We start from the raw sequence: 18,176 nt of genomic DNA on the forward strand, positions 1-18,176 counted from the left end.
CACTCCCTCTCCCACAGCGACTCCATCTCTCTCATTCTCTCTCTTCCTCAGCGGACCCGACGACCACATCGCGGGCCCCTCCCGGCGGCGCGAGGGGCGGTCACGGCATGGCCCTTTCCCGTCGGCACGCGGTGGAGGCCCGGTGCGGCTGCGCGGCCTCGCAGGCACGGCGCTACGGCGCAGCCTCGCGGGCACGACCAGGTCCGGCTCCCTCTCCGACGCTCAGATCCGGTGGCCATCTTCCCTCTCCCTCGTCCTCCATCCCTCTCACTTCCCGTGCGGCTTCCCGTGCTTAGATCCGCTCTGGTGAAGGCAGGCGGCCGCGCCCTGAGGGTGGATCCAGGGCCTCCGCGCGAGCAGATCCGGCGCAGGTGGCGGTGGCCGTCGAGCACGCGGCGGCTCCGGTGGGCGGAGGCGTGCGACCTCCCGGTCCTCCGAGCACGGCGCTGCCTCCCTCTCTCCTCTGACGAGCCGCACCACCAGGTACCGCTTCTCTTCGTCGGAGCAGGCAGGAGGAGGGTGGCGCGGCTCGTCGGACGAGGGAGGGGGCTCCGGCCGCAGCGGCGGGGACGGCCAGCGGCCTTCTCCTCAGGTGGCGCGGCCGCGCGTACGTGGAGGCGGTGGCCGGGGCTATGGGAGGACGCGGCGGCCTGGAGGAGGAGAGGAGGGAGAAGGGTGGTGGGGCCCATAGGGGCAAAATCGTCTTTTCACAACGCAGTTAACGGTGGCCGGATGAAAAATGTAACGGAGTGTCATGTAAGGAATGAAAGTTGAACTCGGTGTTAAATAGGGAACGGAATTTTTTTGGGAGACAAGAAAGGAACAGGTTATTTATCTGGTGTCAAGGAATTCTCTCTGGTGGGTTTCGGTCTGATCGGTTTCCTCGGGTTGAACCCGTCGAACCGGCTGTGTTGTTTCTTGTGGTTCAGATCGGTCTCGACCGAACCCACGTCGCGCACCAGGATGACGGTTTCATACGGCTTGTGTACGCCGTCGATGGCCGATCGGAGCGGAGCCGTGTCATCGGAACCTCGTGCACTTACACCCACCGCGGCGGAGGAGCTCGCGGCCGACCTGGCATCCGCCGCCGCCCACGGCCCACCCCATCCCCAGCAAGAAGCAGCTGAAGAAGGACGCCAGGAGGGCTGAGAAGGAGGCGGCGGCGCAGCGCCAGAGACAGCATCAGCATGGGCACGCGCAGGCCGGCGCCGAGCAGGCGGAGGAGGACCCCTTAGCGAGCAACTACGGCGACGTCCCGGCGGAGGAGACGCAGTCGAAGGCCGTCACCGGCCGCTCGTGGACGCGTGTCCGCGACCACGGCGCCGCCGAGCTGCTGGACCGCTCCGTGCTGGTGCGCGGGTTCGTGCAGTCTACCCGCTCCTTCTCCAGGATGACCTTCCTCGTGCTCCGCCAGGGCATGGCCACCGTGCAGTGCGTGATCGTCGCCGGCGCCGGCGTCAGCCAGCGGATGGTGCAGTTCGTCGCCGCGCTCAGCATCGAGTCCTGCCTCCTGCGTCCACGTCGAGGGTGTAGTCTCCGTCCCCAAGGTGCCCATCGCGGCCACCACACAGCTGGTTCGTTCGTTCTGCCCGCTATTAATTACTGCCTCAGTCCAAAAAAAAAACCTCACTCTTTGTTTAGATGAGTCAAAGGATTTTAAGTTTATAATCAAATCAAATCTATATAAAGAACAAACACTTCAACGTTTATGACACGAATAGTTAGCACTAGATTAGTAGTTGTTCCTTCCTTCTTTGAAATCCACAGAGACTAACAAGTAGGAGTAACAACTAATTAAGCGCATGGGTTTTAATCCTTATTTGTGGTTGTTTGGCCGCCATATATTCAAGTTGAGATTCAAGTCAGCAAGATCTATTGCATCAACAGGGCAACCTCGATGCTTCCATTTAGCCTTGAGGATGCAGCACGGAGTGAGGCCGAACAAGTACGTATAGTTATGTCTTATAGAAACTACTAACATGATTACTATGTTTTCTTCGAACTGCACTGAAGTTCAAGGGAGACTAACTGAATACCTTTTTTGCTATGCATGATTGAAGGCTGTTCATGTTGGGCAAGACACCTGCTTGAATGCTAGGGCTCTTCATTTGCGATTACTCTTCAATCAAGCAGGATTCCGGATCAAGGCTCAAGTGAAAAACGTGAGTGTTCGATATTATAGTTTATTTCTGTCAACCGTTGATTTCTTATTATCTATATATGTAGTAAATAGTAGTAATAGTCTAACAGAATGGGCAGTGCCAAGCCACATACTCACATCTGCATGTAGCCCATTAGCTAGCTAGCTAGCTTAGCAGCACTTTGTACTTTTTTTCATTGACTAAAAAGTATTTTTTTGGATCAAAGAGTGAGTTTTCTTTGGCATACAATGTTCCTTTTATTGATTCATATCTATAATTATGTTATGAGCATTGCGCAGAAATTCAGAGAGTTTCTGTCGTCAAAGGACTTCGTCGAGATCGAAATGCCAAAACTGATGGCCGGGTCCAGCGAGGGAGGTGCGGCCGTGTTCAAGCTGCTGTACCACGGACAGCCTGCCTGCTTAACGCAGGCCCCGTTCGCTTCGTCGAAAAAACAAGCTGAAATACTATTCTGGCTGATTTGTTGTGAGAGAAAAACACTGTTCGGGCTAAAAAAATAAGCTAAAAAGTACGGATTATAAGAAAAGCGAACAGGGCCGCAGTCTCCTCAGCTACACAAGCAGATGGCCATCTGCGGCGGGTTCAAACGCGTATTCGAGGTTGGCCCTGTGCTCAGAGCAGAAACCTCCAGGACGCCCAAGCATCTCTGTGAGTTCACTGGGATTGACGCTAAGATGTGTAAAGTAATTTGCTGCTCTTCTCTATACGTGCGGTAGGGGCAGACGTCGAAAGGGCTCTCCTGCTGCTGCACTGTAGCCGCGGCAGGTAGTGGCGTAGCTAGGATTTGTAGCTATGGTGTTCCATTGTCTAATTTTTTTTAACTGTTATAAATTTAACTCGTCAGTACACAAGTATATGAATTACAAAATACGATTAAGCATAAAAGGACATACAGAGTTCATAAAATAGATGAGTATAGTTTTCTTAACATAGAATTGAAATATTACAAATTTGTTCTTCTGAAACGGAGATGGAGAAGAAGCCTTTTTCTTTGATTCATATTTCTGAAAAAGAGAGACAATATCACCACTCTTCATTTTTTACAAATCTGAAAGAGAAATAAATAATCCCAATGTCCAATGATACAATGTTTTAATTAAATATTTAAATTATTTCAGTGCTACAATAAAAATTTAAAATTGCGATGAAATAGAAACTAAATTATTTTTGCATACCGCGGCAGTGGCGAACTCCAAACTGGGATGTGCCATGAATTGAAGTTGAACTGCAGATCACTAGATCGTTGATTGTCTCCTGTTTAGCAGTTTAGGGCTTAATCACTTGATACAGATAGAGACGTGATAGAACTTTGGTAAAGAAAGGATATCAGGAATTCAGGATCAACATACAGGTACTGAAGTGCGTTGCTAGCCTCTGACTCCGACGTCTGGCCGGCGGGCGGCGGCTGCTCCGGTGCTCCGCTGCTGCAACTGCAACGCTGCAGTCCGTCGAGTCGAGCGGTTGGAGTCAGAAACCAAGGGGCAGGTCGCGGTCTTGCATTGTGGACGTCGCTTCGAGTCTTCCACCAGGTTCGATCGGCAACACGGGCGAATAGGCTTTGGGCCAAAATACCGAGGGATATTAGACTTTGGGCCAAATCTACAGGGTGGTCCGTGGCCCACAGGGACCACCCTGTAGCTCCGCCCCTGGCGGCAGGGGTAGACGTCGAAAGGCTCTCCTACCGCACTGTAGCCACACCAAGGGCAGGTGTCAAAGTCAGCCCTGCTATCACATTTAGTCACTGTAGCAGCATGACAGTCTGACATGTCTGTGTACTAGAATTAGATGGGTAGAGTTGTATATATAGCTTCCCACTACAACTCAGTGAAGTGAGAGAGTTCAGTTTTGCCATCTCCTCTGCAGAACTCCGGTCAACGCTGGTACTTGTACTGTGCGTGTGTGCTCTGTTCTCCCTCCCTCTTCTACCTACAGCCATAGTGTGTGTGCGAGAACGCCGGTGAGCGGTCGGCTCACCCGTGCGGGAGATCTCGGGCCCAACAACTGGTATCAGAGCCGAGCAAGCGCCGTTGATGGACTAACCGCTGGCGATGACGGACGGTTCGGAGATGGGCGATAGGAGATCATCGTGCGCACGGTGCGAGAGGTCAACGACACCAGTTGACCGACGTTGACTCGCACCAACTATGGCGAGTGGGCAGTGACCATGAAGGTCAAGCTTAGAGTTTGATGGCTCTGCAATGCCATTGACAAGGGCACCGACAATAAAGAAGACAATATGTCAGCGTTAGAGGCTATCCTCGCTGCTGTGCTAGTGGAGTATAGGAAGCCGTTGGGGGCCAAGAACTCTGCTAAAGAGGCGTGGGAAGCCATTGCAGCGATGCACGTCAGATCCGATCGGGCAAAGAATATGATGGCCCAGCTGTTGAAGCAGAAGTACGCCAACCTAAGTCGGTGGAGGACTTCTCCCTCCGCCTGCAGTCGCTCATCAGCAAGTTGAGGAGCCACGGTGTCACCATCAACGAAGAAAAGGCGGTCTTCAAGTACCTCCATTCCGTGCCTGTGAAGTACATCCAGGCTGCTCTCTCCATAGAGACGATTTTGGACTTGTCCACCCTCACCATTGAGGATGTGACAGGCCGTCTCCAGGCGGTGGATGAGTGCATGGAGCAGGCCACAGTAACGATAGACAACGTCAAGCTACTGCTGATAGAGTTGGAGTGGGCTTCCCAGATGATGAAGAAGAAGTCCAGGGAAGCCTCCTCCAGTCATGGTAGCGATGGCAAGCGCTGCGGCAAGGCTTCTTCGAAGAAGAAAAAGAAGAAGAAGGTCGACCCCAATGCCTGTCGGCGCTGTGGGAAGATGGGCCATTGAGCAAAGAAGTGCCTAAATCGTAAGCAGAAGAAGAAGGTTGAAGCTCATTTAGCATAGGCTGATGACGATGATGAGGCCACTCTTCTGATGACGATGTTCTGTGCACTATACGACGTTGAGGCCAAGGAGAAGGAAGAGATGATGGCGGTAGAAGGGCATGGCAAGGCTTTGAAGGCTGTCAACCTCGATGAACCGCACGCCCAAGTCCACCTCAGATGTGTGGGCGGTGAGCGGGAGCAGCGGTGGTACCTGAACTCTAGCGTCAACAACCACATGAAGTGCTTTAAGGAAGCCTTCTCTGAGATCAACGGCAACGTGACCGACACAGTGAAGTTTGGTGATGGCTCAAGGGTGGCGATCTGAGGGCACGACACCATCATCTTCAGGTGCCAGAACGGCGAGCACGACGCACTGACGGATGTATATTACATCCCACAGCTACGTTCAAGGATCATTAGCATTGGCCAGCTAGATGAGCGCGGCAGCGAGGTACTGATCAAGAACGGCGTCCTTAGGATCAGGGTCCAGGTGCGGCGGCTTCTTGCCAAGGTGAAGAGGTCTCAGAACCGGCTGTACCTGCTCGACTTGAAGGTGAGCAGCCCATCTGCTTGGCTGCATGGCACACGGAGGAGCCGTGGCTGTGGCATGCCCGGTATGGCCATCTTAGCTTCGACGCTCTTGGTCGGTTGGAGAAGATGGTGACTAGGCTGCCTCATATCGAGCACGTAGGCGAGCTATGTGATAGCTGCCTGGTCAAAAAGTAGAGAAGGCTGCCGTTCTCAAAGGTGGCCAAGTATCACGTGGTGGACGCTCTCGAGCACGTCCGCGGCGATCTCTGCAGGCCAATCACGCTAGCCACAAACGCTATATGTGACTGCAACTCCTGACGAGCAAGGATGAGGTGGCAGAGGCGATCAAGAGGTTCCAGGCACGGGTGGAGGTAGAGTCCAGAAAGAAGCTGCACGTGCTGAGGACAGATTATGATGGTGAATTCACTTCGGTGGAGTTCGCTGCGTACTGCGCGGATCAGGGTGTGGTGCGACACCACACCACACTGTACTCGCCACAACAGAACGACGTAGTGGAGCGGTGGAACCAGATGGTGGTCGACATGGCACGATCCAAGATGAAAGCCAAGAGCATGCCAGTAAGGTTCTGGGGTGAGGCGGTAACCATGGTAGTGTTCATCCTCAACCGCGCTCCCATAAAAGCCTTGAAGGGCGTGACGTCGTTCAAAACTTGGTATAGGCATAAACCGAGCATGTCCTTCCTACGGACATTTAGCTGCATCAGCCATGTCAGGAAGACAAAGTCGGTCCTCACCAAGCTAGAGGACAGGAGCACACCGATGGTGCTCTTGGGCTACGAGGAAGGTACCAAGGTATACCGGCTCTACGACCCACATGGAGGCAAGGTGGTTGTCTCATGTGACGTCGTATTCGATGAGAAGGTGGCCTGGGACTAGGACAGTCTAGGCACGGGGGAAGCTGGTGGCTTCACCAGCACCTTCATCGTTGAGCACTTGGTCATCCACGGTGGTGGAGACACTGGAGATGAGGTGTCGACCACTATGGGAGGGGTGCCGAGCACTACAGGAGTGGTGCCAAGCGGTCCTGCAGTAGTGTTGACTAGTACAAGACGGGTGCTGAACGCTCCTGTAGTGGAGCCAAGAGGTCTTGCAGTGGTGTCGACCACTCTAAGACTGGTGCTGAGCACTCCTATAGTGGTGCCAACCACTCCAAGAGTGGTGACAAGCGGTCTAGGAGTAGTGCCAAGCACTGCAGCTGGGGTGCAGAGCACTCCAGGTGCTGTACTGACCACTTTGGTGGAATAGGGGACTCCATCGACGCCAATCGAGTTCGCCTCACCTCCAAGCAACATCACCGAGTTCGTGGATGCCTTCCACGATGGTGAGGAGGTGTGGTTCCGTAGGCTGGACGACATCGTCGGTGACACAGGGTCCTCAGGCCTGGTGGGTCGGCTGCTCAATGACCTAGAGCTGCTTCTCATCAGTGCAGAGGAACCACCCACGTTCGCGCTAGCCGAGCATGATGCAAATTGGTGACGACCGATGCTGGAGGAGATGAAGGCGATCGAGGAAAACGAGACTTGAGAGCTCGTCGATCCACCTCTAGGATGCAGTCCGATCAGCCTGAAGTGGGTGTACAAGGTTAAGCGGGACGACTGTGGCGCCAATGTCAAGCATAAGGCGCGCCTCGTTGCCCGAGGCTTTGCCCAGCGTAAGGGCATCGACTTCGAGGAAGTCTTTGCGTCGGTAACGCGCATGGAGTCTATCTGACTGCTGCTAGCTTTGTCAGCAGCGAAGGACTGGCGCGTCCATCACCTGGACATAAAATCGGCCTTCCTCAACGGTGAGCTGGCGGAGACAGTCTTCGTCAGGCAACCTTCAGGTTTTGTCGTCAAGGGAGCAGAGCAAAGGGTGCTCCGACTGCGCAAGGCGCTCTATGAGCTACAACAGGCCCCGTGAGCGTGGAACGCCAAGCTTGACACCACGCTGGTCAAGCTTGGGTTCATGCGGTGCGCAACCGAGCACGCGCTCTACACGCGGTGATTGGAGAAGGAGGAGCTCGTCGTCGGCACGCATGCGGAGGACATCGATAGCTTTAAGCACGAGATGGTGGCTCGTTTTTGAATGAGCGATCTCAGCGCGCTCTCCTACTATCTTAGCATCGAGGTGAGACAGGGGAAGGAGGCGCTCATGCTCAGTCAGAGCACGTACGCCTCGAAGCTGTTGAAGCGGAGCGGCATGGCTGAGTGCAAGCCATGTGTGACTCCGATGGAGGTGCAGCTAAAGCTGACGAAGGCTAGTACTATGGGGAAGTTAGATGCAACACTCTATCAGAGCATCATCGACGGTGTGCGCTACCTAGTCTACATGAGGCTGGATATTGCGTTCATCGTGGGCTACGTCAGTCGCTTTATAGAGGATCCCCGAGAGGATCATTGGGCCACGGTGAAGCGGCTGCTGCACTATGTCAAAGGGACGGTGGATCAGGTGATCGTCTTCCCCAAGACCAGTGGAAGTAGGCTGTAGCTCACTGTGTTCAATGATGCAGATATGGCGGGGGACATCGACAGACAGTGGAGCACCTCTGGCGTGCTTGTCTTCCTCGGGTCGGCTCCAATCTCATGACTGTCGCTGAAACAGAAGGTGGTGGTGCTGTCCACGTGCGAGGCAGAGTACGTGGCGGCGGCCACAGCGGCGTGCTAAGCTGTGTGGCTGCGTCGGCTGTTGGGCGAGTTGAACAGTGTGGAAGCTCACTCACCAGCACTGATGGTGGACAACCAACCCGCCATCACCCTCGCGAAGAATCCGGTTCTCCACGACCAGAGCAAGCACATCTACATCATCAAGTTTCACTTCCTCAGGGACTGTCGATGGAGGGCAGATCGTCATTGAGTTCGTCGAAACTGGTCGGCAACTCACGGACGTCCTCACCAAGCTGCTCGGCGGTCTTCGGTTCACGGAGCTGAAGAAGATGATCGGTATGGTGTAGGTTCTAGGGTTAGCAGCAGGATTAGGGAAAAAATTGTAAAGTAATCTGCTGCTCTCCCTCTGCATGCGCGACAGGGGCAGGCGCCAAAAGGGCTCCCCTGTTGCTGCACTATAGCCACGGCAGGGGCGGGCGCCGAAAGGCTCCCCTGCCGCACTGTAGCCACAGCAGGGGCAGGCGCCAAAGTCAGCCCTGCTGTCACATCTAGTCACTGTAGTAGCATGACAGCCTTGCATGTCTGTGTACTAGGATTATATGGGTAGAGTTGTATATATAGCTTCCCGCTGTAACTCAGTAAAGTGAGAGAATTTAGTTTTGCCATCTCCTCTGCAGAGCTCCGGCTAATGCTGCTGCTTGTGCTATGTGTGTGCACTCTGTTCTCCCTCCCTCCTCTACCTCCAGCCGTAGTGTGTGTGCGAGAATGCCGGTGAGCGGTCAGCTCACCCGTGGGGGAGATCTTGGGCCCAACAAGATGGAGATCATGGAGCACTATTTCGAAGTAAGACGAACCAAAACGAGAATAATGCTGGTATTTCATTTCATTTGGTTTGGTTTAATCCAGTGTAGTAGCAGTAGTGATGGCTAATGGCTAATTATCTGCTGTGTTACCAGGTCTGCGATGTCATAGCTGGCTTGTTTGTGTCAATATTTAGACATTTGAATGAAAACTGCAAGGAGGAACTTGGCGTCATAAACAAGCAGCGTCCGTTTGAACCTCTGAAGGTAAAACAACCTTGCTTATTTATTTTAAGGTACTACTCTACTAATTGCAGATTGAATGGCCACGTTCGCTTCGCTGAAAAAACAAACTAAAACACTGTTTTGATTGTTTTGTTGTGAAATGACATTTTGTGCGGTATCTAGAGCAAACCTTGAAGCTCACTTATGAGGAAGGAATCCTAATGCTGAAGGTAGGTAGCAATACATGCATGCAAGCTTTGAAATACCTGCTTACTCTTGCAGAATGTAGGCTTGCTTTGTATTGTACTGTATATATACCAACCACATTGATGGTTTATCTAATTGATAGGACGCTGGAACAGAACTCGAGCCTATGGGAGACCTGACTACTGAAGCTGAGAAAGTGCTTGGTCGGCTTGTCAAGGAAAAGTACGTAATAAACATAGTCAGTGGCGGATGCACGATGCGAAATAAGAGAGGCTAAAACAATGGAGATGTTGATTTACATGAAGATTTAATGGTGAAATTAAGCTTTTACTACAGTAATTAGGCTTGAAATCAAGAAATTAGGAGGGGCTGGAGCCCCCCAGCCTCCCCTGTGGATCCGCCGCTGAACATAGTATATCCCCATATATTACTCGGTCCAAAAAGAATGCAGTTTTTCAAGGAGCATCAATTTTTTTAATTTTTTTTGATCAAATCTATGTAAAAAAATACTAACATATAATATCATTGATTAATTATGGAATCTGAAAGCTTAACAACTGCTTTATTTTTGTGTGATGGTGTAGGTACGGCACAGACTTCTACATCCTCCACCGGTATCCTGTGGCCGTGCGCCCGTTCTACACCATGCCTTGCCCTGACAACCTGGCTTACAACAATTCTTTTGATGTCTTAATTCGAGGTAGTTATAAGAAAAATGGATCCTAGGTCCATTTACTTTGGATTTTGGTGTTTAATGATCAACACAACTAAATTGGACTAATTATTTTGCAAGTGATTGTTTTATAGTTCAATATGGCGCAAGACGTGACTTGGACGAAGGCGACATGATGATCCGATGATCAACACCATACGCAAGACCCTAGGAGCACAAGAAAAGACCCAAGATATCAAGCAAAATCCAAGCACGAAGATAGGAACCAAGCCGTACGTAAGATCACGAAGAAACGAGCTCACAGAGGTGACCAGACGCTGGACCGGACGCTGGCGGAAAGTGACTGGACGCTCCGATCAAGAGGACGCTAGAACAGCAGGCGTCAGCAGCAGCGACCGGACGTTGGCGGCAAATCGATCGGACGTAGGACTGCAGCGTCCGATCGAGTACAGAAAGGTTCCAGAGCGACGAAATTGCGACCCGACGCGTCCAGTGGCATGTGACCGGACGCTGGCAGCGTCCGATCAGTTGATCGCGGCTCTAACGGTCGGGACGACCGGACCGGACGTGTCCGGTCAGGACGTGATCAACGTCCGGTCAGTAGCAGAGAAGTAAGATTTCGTCCCCAACGGCTACTTTCTCAGTGGGGCTTATAAATAGATCCCCAACCGGCCATTTGAATGGAGTAGAGCTGAGGAAACATATCAAGGGCGCTAGTACACCATTTTAGTAATCTCCACTTGCATAGTGCTTAGTAATTCATTAGGTGATTAACGTAGGTGCTTTTGCGAAGTGCTTAGGTTGATTAGACCACCGCTTATGCGCTTGCTCTAGGTTTAGGCCTAGTGTTTAGTGAGGTTTGCATACCTCTTACTACCCGGTGCTTGCGCGCACCATTGTTGTACATCGGAGAGGCTTGTAGTCTTGCGAGATCACACCGACTGTGGTTGTGGTGTGGCCGCCACCGTGTACCAGAGGGAACAAGGCATGCGGCGTTTCGACCGGAAGCTTGATAGTGAAGACGGCGGGGAGCATCTGGGAGAGGCTTGCTGGAAGGCACGTCAGAGACCCACTTGCGCGTGGGGAAGGCCCAAGGCTATCCACGGAGTTACCCGACCGGGAGCTTGGCCTTTGCGAGGGATTCCTTGCGAGGGGCTCCAACGAGGACTAGGAGGAAGCTTGCGCGCTTCTCGATACTTCGGTAAAAATACCGGAGTCGTCGACGGGATTTTGCATATCTCTGCCTTGCTTTTTAACTTCCACATTTACATTGATTGTATTACTCCTTTTGCGGTAGAGATGGTAATACACTAGAAAAATCGTAGTTGCACATTTAGATAGTTTATCTTTTGCATATGTTTTGCTAGGGTTTGAAAAAGAGGCCATAGTTTAGAGTTAGAATTTTAAGTTGCATAATTCACTCCCCTCTTAGACGTCATGGTCCCCTACAGTAATTATATATATTAACTATTAAGCATGCGTTTTAGTAGAACCGCGGAGTGCTGCTGCTGGCACACAGCTGATGATAATGTTGTGTACAACGACACTCCTGCATTACATAGGCCAGGAAATAATCTCCGGAGCTCAAAGAATACATTCGCGTGAGATGTTGGCGAGATGCGCTGAGGAGTGTGGAATCGACATGAACACTATCTCGGCGTACATGGAATCATTCAGGTACTTCTCAAAATGTTTGTTCCTGCATGCATGCTGTCAACACTTGTGCATTTCCAAACTTCATCTCGTGATATACCCCATATTTTCCCTAGTCAGCTAGGGTTCTTCCTCATGTTGGTTTGGATGTTGACTTGTTATATTGTAGCTATGGCGCACCTCCACATGGTGGTTTCGGGGTGGGGTTGGAGAGGGTGGCGGCGCTCTTCTGCGGCCTCAACAACATCAAGGAGATGTCCATGTTCCCACGTGACCCGCACAGGCTCTCCCCATGATAAACCAACAGCCGTGAGGACGAACACCCTGTTCGCTTATGCTGAAATTTGGCTTATGCTGATGCTTATGCTGAAATGTTGTGAGAGGAAAACACTGTTCTATGGCCGAAAAGTAGCTCAAGCGAAACTTCTTTATAATGCATTGCTGTGTTATCGTATATTCTACTCATGACATCATCTATGTAGCTTGCACCTTAACAGGTGGTATATGCAAAGTATGTGCATATTGTGTTGACAGTAAAATATGATCGAGGGGTTAAAGATGGTAAAAAGAAAAGAAAATCAAATTCAAATGCAATTAAAAAGAATCAAATTGGACGCAAAATATGCAAAATCCAAAGAAAAGCGGTCGAGGCTAGTTTGGCATGGTAGATAAAACCGGCCCATGTCGGTTTCTTCAGACAAGCCTGCAGGTTTTGCTATAATTGACCTAGGCCAGTTTTCCTATCTGAGGAGATTTTGAGATTTTTTTTTGAAACTCACCCGATTTCATGAGAAACATGTAAATTATGTGCCGAAGTTGAAATATATTTCCTACTGAGATAAAACCACCCACTCTATATATATGAGATGATCACGACCGATCGAGAGATCCATCTATCCAATAGATTAAAACCAATCTACTACGCTTTTTAACCCTTTCTTCAACCTCAAGCTCTTCCAACTCCCTTCCTCGTTGTCCAGTGCGTCTCTCACGAGTTGTGCTGGCATTTTAGGTGGCCTCTTGCCAATCCTAGAACATCCTCACTGTGTGCCTCCCCGATGGTCTTTTTGGGAGACGTTTGTGGGTGTTTCAGACGAAGAATGAGTGTAAAATCAGTCTTGCTGACCCCCCTAGTATGTCTTGCCATTTAGACCTACCTTATCTACGTGTATCAGCCATATGAAGCACGTACAATCAGTCATGCACTTACCGGTGTGTGACCAAAATTTAGGTCATCATCAAGCTCATGTTTGGTGCATGGGGCTTGCACAAAACTGTACTTAATGACCCAAATCGTTTAAAAAAACACTACTACAGCAATCTTTACCATGGCGGGCAAAAAGTGTTAACCGAGGCGGTTTTTGCAATCGCCTCGGTCGAAAGGTCACGGTTAATCGTGGCCTTAACCGAGGTGGTTGTTCTGCCCGCCTCGGTAAATCGAAGAAAAAACAAAAAAGGAAAACCCGTGGATAAGCCCGGCGAGCCCATCAACGGGCCTGCTGAGCCCATCCATGCGCCGCCGCTCCGCTCGGCGGATCTGCGCCACCACCAATCCCCGCCGCCACACTCGCTCGCCAGATCCGGGCTCGTCCTCGCCGGATCGGGCTTCTCCTCGCCGGATCTGGTGGTGGCCGCTCAGATCTAGGCTCGTCCTCGCCGGATCGAGCTCATCCTCGCCGGATCGGGTGGTGGCCACCACCATGTGCTTCATGCGGCCTCCAGCAGCGCGCCGGAGGAGAGAGGGTGAGGGGGACTGCGCCACCGAGTCCCGCCGCCGCTGGAGCCCGACGGGAGGCCACGCCACCGAGCTCCGCCACTGCGCCTCCGCTAGGGAAGGGAACAGGGTCCCACGCGCCGCCGGCGCTAGGGAGGGGGACGGGCCCCACGTGACCGTCGGGAGGCCGCGTCCCAGAACCCACGCCGCCCTAGGGTGTGTTGCCAAGTGCCGCCACGCGGAGAAGATGGGGGTGCGACGCCGTGCGCCACAGCTGGAGAGGGAGGGGCGTCGTGGGGGAGAGAGGGAGGGGCTCAGAGGATAGGGAGGGTGCGGTACGGGGTAGAGACGGAGTCACGAGAGAGGGAGAGGGCGGCGCGGAGAGAGGGAGTCATGGACAGAGGGAGACACGGGGCTGAGTGGGTTAGAGAGAGAGAGAGAGACTGTGTTTAGTGTTTCTGAGTTTTGTTTATATATTGGAGAGGGTAGTGGGCTGGTGTGTGGGCTAGTGGGCTGGGCCTGATTTACCAAGACGGTTGAATTAGAATGCCCGCCTCGGTTAATGATTTAACGAGGCGGTTGCGTTAGGTTGTCCGCCTCGGTTAATATATATTATATTAACTGATGTGGTTTTTTTACAGTACCTGCCTCGGTTAAGCATTAACCGAGGCGGTTGCTGGCCCGGTTGCCCTGCATCGAATAACCGAGGCGGGCAACCAGGCCAACCGTCTCAGAGCCCTAAAGTGAAACGTTGTGCAGAAGATTTTCTGTAGTAGTGAAATGCCCCGAGGGAGTTGTCGCCACAAAAATTGAATCCAAACTCCTGAACCTTTTTTTTAAAGATCCGGTTATCCGGCTTTGATTGATAATGAGTTAGCATACAACAATGATGAGCATTTATTGAAACTCTAGAAGTTAGTATAATTTTACAAGAGGTCAAAGTTAATAGCTACGACAAAAGGAAAGTGAATTATATAATTTAAAAATTTAAAACGAAGTGGCCCGAAAAACGTCATGGTCGTTGATAGGGGAATTTCACACGTGAACACCATATGCATGATGCATGGTTCCAGAAACGTCGACTACGTACGTCGATGGAACCCCATCAACCACTACTAGCTAGCTAAGTACGTTGCGTGCTCGCTACTCCCCCATCAACAAGCAAACCCAAAACCCAAGCAAACGTAGGTAGCAGTAGCATGGTGCTGCACATCTCTCTTCGTCGATGTTTGCTTGTTTCAGTTTGTTTCTGTGTCGCCGTTGGTTTCCTCTCGAGCTGGAGTGCTGGACTCACCTGTCACAACTCACTACACGAGTTCACACGAGTCCGTACCCGTCTTGCATTGTCCTGGCAACCAACGTCTACGTATATGTCGCGAGTCGCGTACGTGCTCACGTACGTTCCCCGAGTGCCGGCCGGACACGTGGAGACTTTACTTGTTTGTTAATCCGGTTTGGACAATGCAACGTACTAGTGATGATGATCAGTTCCCTCATATCTCGTCAGTTATTTCTTTCTTATTTTCTTTGTTCTTTACTATAAATTATTATTTTTTCTTTCTAAATGCATAACTTTTGATAAGGACCTAGACATATATTATGCGAGCTCTTTTACAATGGTTGGGAAAGTACCTTGGTACCTCCATGTACTTTCATTTTTAATATTTTCTAGCCAATTAATTAAAAAATTATATTTATAAGATGAAATTTTATTATGGAGGGTATATTGGTAATTGAGATTATACCTTAAACCATGTGAGTTTTTTTACTAGCAAAAGTGCCCATGCGTTGCAACGGGAGGTATAACGTCATCCAAAGTTTTGACATCTTGTGTTTTTTTTGTCTTGAAAGCTAAAGTTTTTCATTTACATCGTCATATTTTTATTGCACTCAACATTATGCTAAAAAACATATATATAAATAATTTGATGCAATATATTTTCTTCTACTTAAGTAATCAATTGCATCTATGCCATAGCGCGAAGGGCCAGGGGCGCACGTTTTCACTTCCACTTCCAATTATGGCATAAAAAAATCAACAAATGTAACAGAGTACCAATGAATTTACAGTGTATAAACACTTCGTCGTGCAATTTTTGTTAAAGTCGATACCAATAGCACACAGTTAATCGATGAGGAATATCACCAGTGAAGCAACTTTTTTTTATTTCAGCTCCACGAGCACCTCTTGTGATGGAGATGAAGCTATTTTGGTAAAACGTTTGGTTAAACAACTCCTTATAGTATTTAAAAGTATAAAATATCCATAACACCCTATCTTTGCTTTTCTTTTCTTTTTCTTTTTTCTCTCTCCTTTCTCATCCTTATCTGCTAGCTCGGACTCGGAGTCACGTGGCCTCATCCACTCGCACCCCAAGTCCTCCAACTTTGTCCACCTAAAGCCTTACAAGGCGGCTACGGAGCTTTGACGGGCTGACGGTCACAACACCCCCGACGGTCATGGATCCTCGGCACGACCACGCCCCAGTAGCTCCACGTGACAGCGTCCCGGCAGCCTAACAGGTCCATGCGACGGAGGCTCGGTGGTCGCACGCCCCAACGTCTTGCAGCCTCGCCGCGTCGCCGTCGACGGAGGCTCAGCGGTCGCACGCCCCAACGTCTTGCAGCCGTCTTACCTTATGGGACGGTTTGGACTTGTGGAACGAATTAGACTTGTGAATTATTTCTATTTAATGATGGATTGTATATATTCTTGTGAATTGGACTTGTAATGATAGTTTATATAATGCTCTTGTGCTTGTGGTCAGATTTGAATTATATATATATATATATGTGTTCTGGTCGAATTTGAATTGTAAATTTAATTTTTTTTTGTAGAAAAATATACTGTAGGTCGGATCTCAGATCATATTCTGATCAAGAAATCATCGTACCCATCGACGCGAGGACGGGGTTCATTCAATCTTCAATTCCTGCCTTTCTTTTATTCAAAATGACAGGAAGAGCGATGATGACACAGGCAGTGGCTGGGCACGTGCACTGCTATGCTACAGGAATGGTTTCTAGGGGTAGTTGGTGAGGCTTTGTAGAGATGGCTCGGTCAGCCATCCCTACCATATCGTCTCTACAAATCATGTATTTATAGGGGCGATTTCCAGACCGCTCTTATAAATCGATTTGTAGAGGCGGCTGGTGTTATCAACCGTCCCTACAAATTTATAGGGGTAGCTGTAGTACCAGCCGCCCTTATAATACCTGTTTGTATGGGCGGTTCAATTTAGAACCGCCCCTACAGTATATTTTTCTGTAAATTTTTTTAAATATATATATATATATATATATATATATATATATATATATATATATATAATTCAAATCTGACCAGAACATATATAATTCAAATCTGACCACAAGCACAAGAGCATTATATAAACTACCATTACATGTATAATTCACAAGAATATATACAATCCATCATTAAATAGATATAATTCACAAGTCTAATTCGTTCCACAAGTCCAAACCCTCTCATAAGGTAAGACCAATGTCAAATTTTATACACATTGTTCTCAACGGCTTAGAACTAGCCTTTCAGTCTTACGAAGGTGTTGGTACTGAGAATTTCTACTTAAGTCAGAATCTCAATCATGGTAGGTGCCTTTGACGTGTACAATCTGGTACAATATGAAGTTGCAAAGATCGCCGACGAGCTCTAAGAGTTGATCATCCTTGTATGGGTCTCTTTTCATTTCTTTCTCTTCTTTTCAGTACAAGAGAACAAGTTTCAGTTTAGTATTTTTATCATGTGCGAAGTTTTTATACTACGGGTGAAGAGGTTCAAACTTACCCTTAAGGGGTGTCTCCTGTAGGTACCGGTGTTACTCATCATAGAACATACATAGTATCCACAATGTACACTCACAGGCTTCTGCTTGGGGCACTGTGTGTTTTGCATATGTAAATGTTAAGTAATGCTTTTGATAGCCATGTAATGGAGTACTAAAGTAAGTTACACTTACTGCACATAGTGTTTTTATAGGCAGCCTTTTCTTCCTTACTGGATCATGCCTTCCGTGATGTTCATTAACATAGAACCTAAATGCAACTTGTTAGTATCCAAAAGTGAATGTTACAAGTATGTATACAAACATATAAGCTAATAAGGATTGTCGATATGTATATGTCTTGAGAATCGATATGAAGTCTTTGTATGTCACCGGGTCTCTATCTATTGAACCAAAGACCCATGCCATGCTCCTCTCGACATCGACGCCTATACAAATCCAGTGGTTGCTGCATAAATTTAATCATAGAACTAGATAAGCTCTTTTGCATCGAATAAAATATATCAAACAAAGCTTTAAGTATAGAGTTGAACTTACTCGAAGTTGTATGGTAGCCATATTATAGAGTGCTGTTAGAGATTTTTAAAAGCCAGGGCAATGTATGCCTAAACCTTAAGGGACTCTTGCCTTAGTTTCTTCGCACGGATGTCCTCTTTCTCCCGAAGGATCTTTCCAGCAGCTAGCTCTTTGGCATCCAGTTTCCACTATCTAGGGTAATTAAAATTTGTTTGTGCTATAGCTTGAGGGTCTATATACCTGACTTTCACACTTAGCATTTGTTTTATAATGTGCACTTGCATTTTATAAATCACGGCGTGGGTTAGTTACAACAAAATCCAAAGATTACATTCATATCATATCGGAAGGGCAAGGACTTATAGGCACCACGTGCGAATTAGATTCATTTTCATTGCCTGAGGTGAAAGCATGTCT

At 49.2% G+C, this 18,176-nt stretch overlaps 1 pseudogene; it reads left to right on the forward strand.

The window, feature by feature from the left end:
* Window positions 1–996: 996 nt before the first annotated feature.
* LOC136454129 (aspartate--tRNA ligase 2, cytoplasmic-like) lies at window positions 997–12,019 on the forward strand (annotated as a pseudogene).
* The last annotated feature ends 6,157 nt before the right edge of the window (window positions 12,020–18,176 follow it).

Source organism: Miscanthus floridulus, chromosome 5 (genome assembly GCF_019320115.1).
Source record: "Miscanthus floridulus cultivar M001 chromosome 5, ASM1932011v1, whole genome shotgun sequence".
NCBI lineage: Eukaryota > Viridiplantae > Streptophyta > Magnoliopsida > Poales > Poaceae > Miscanthus > Miscanthus floridulus.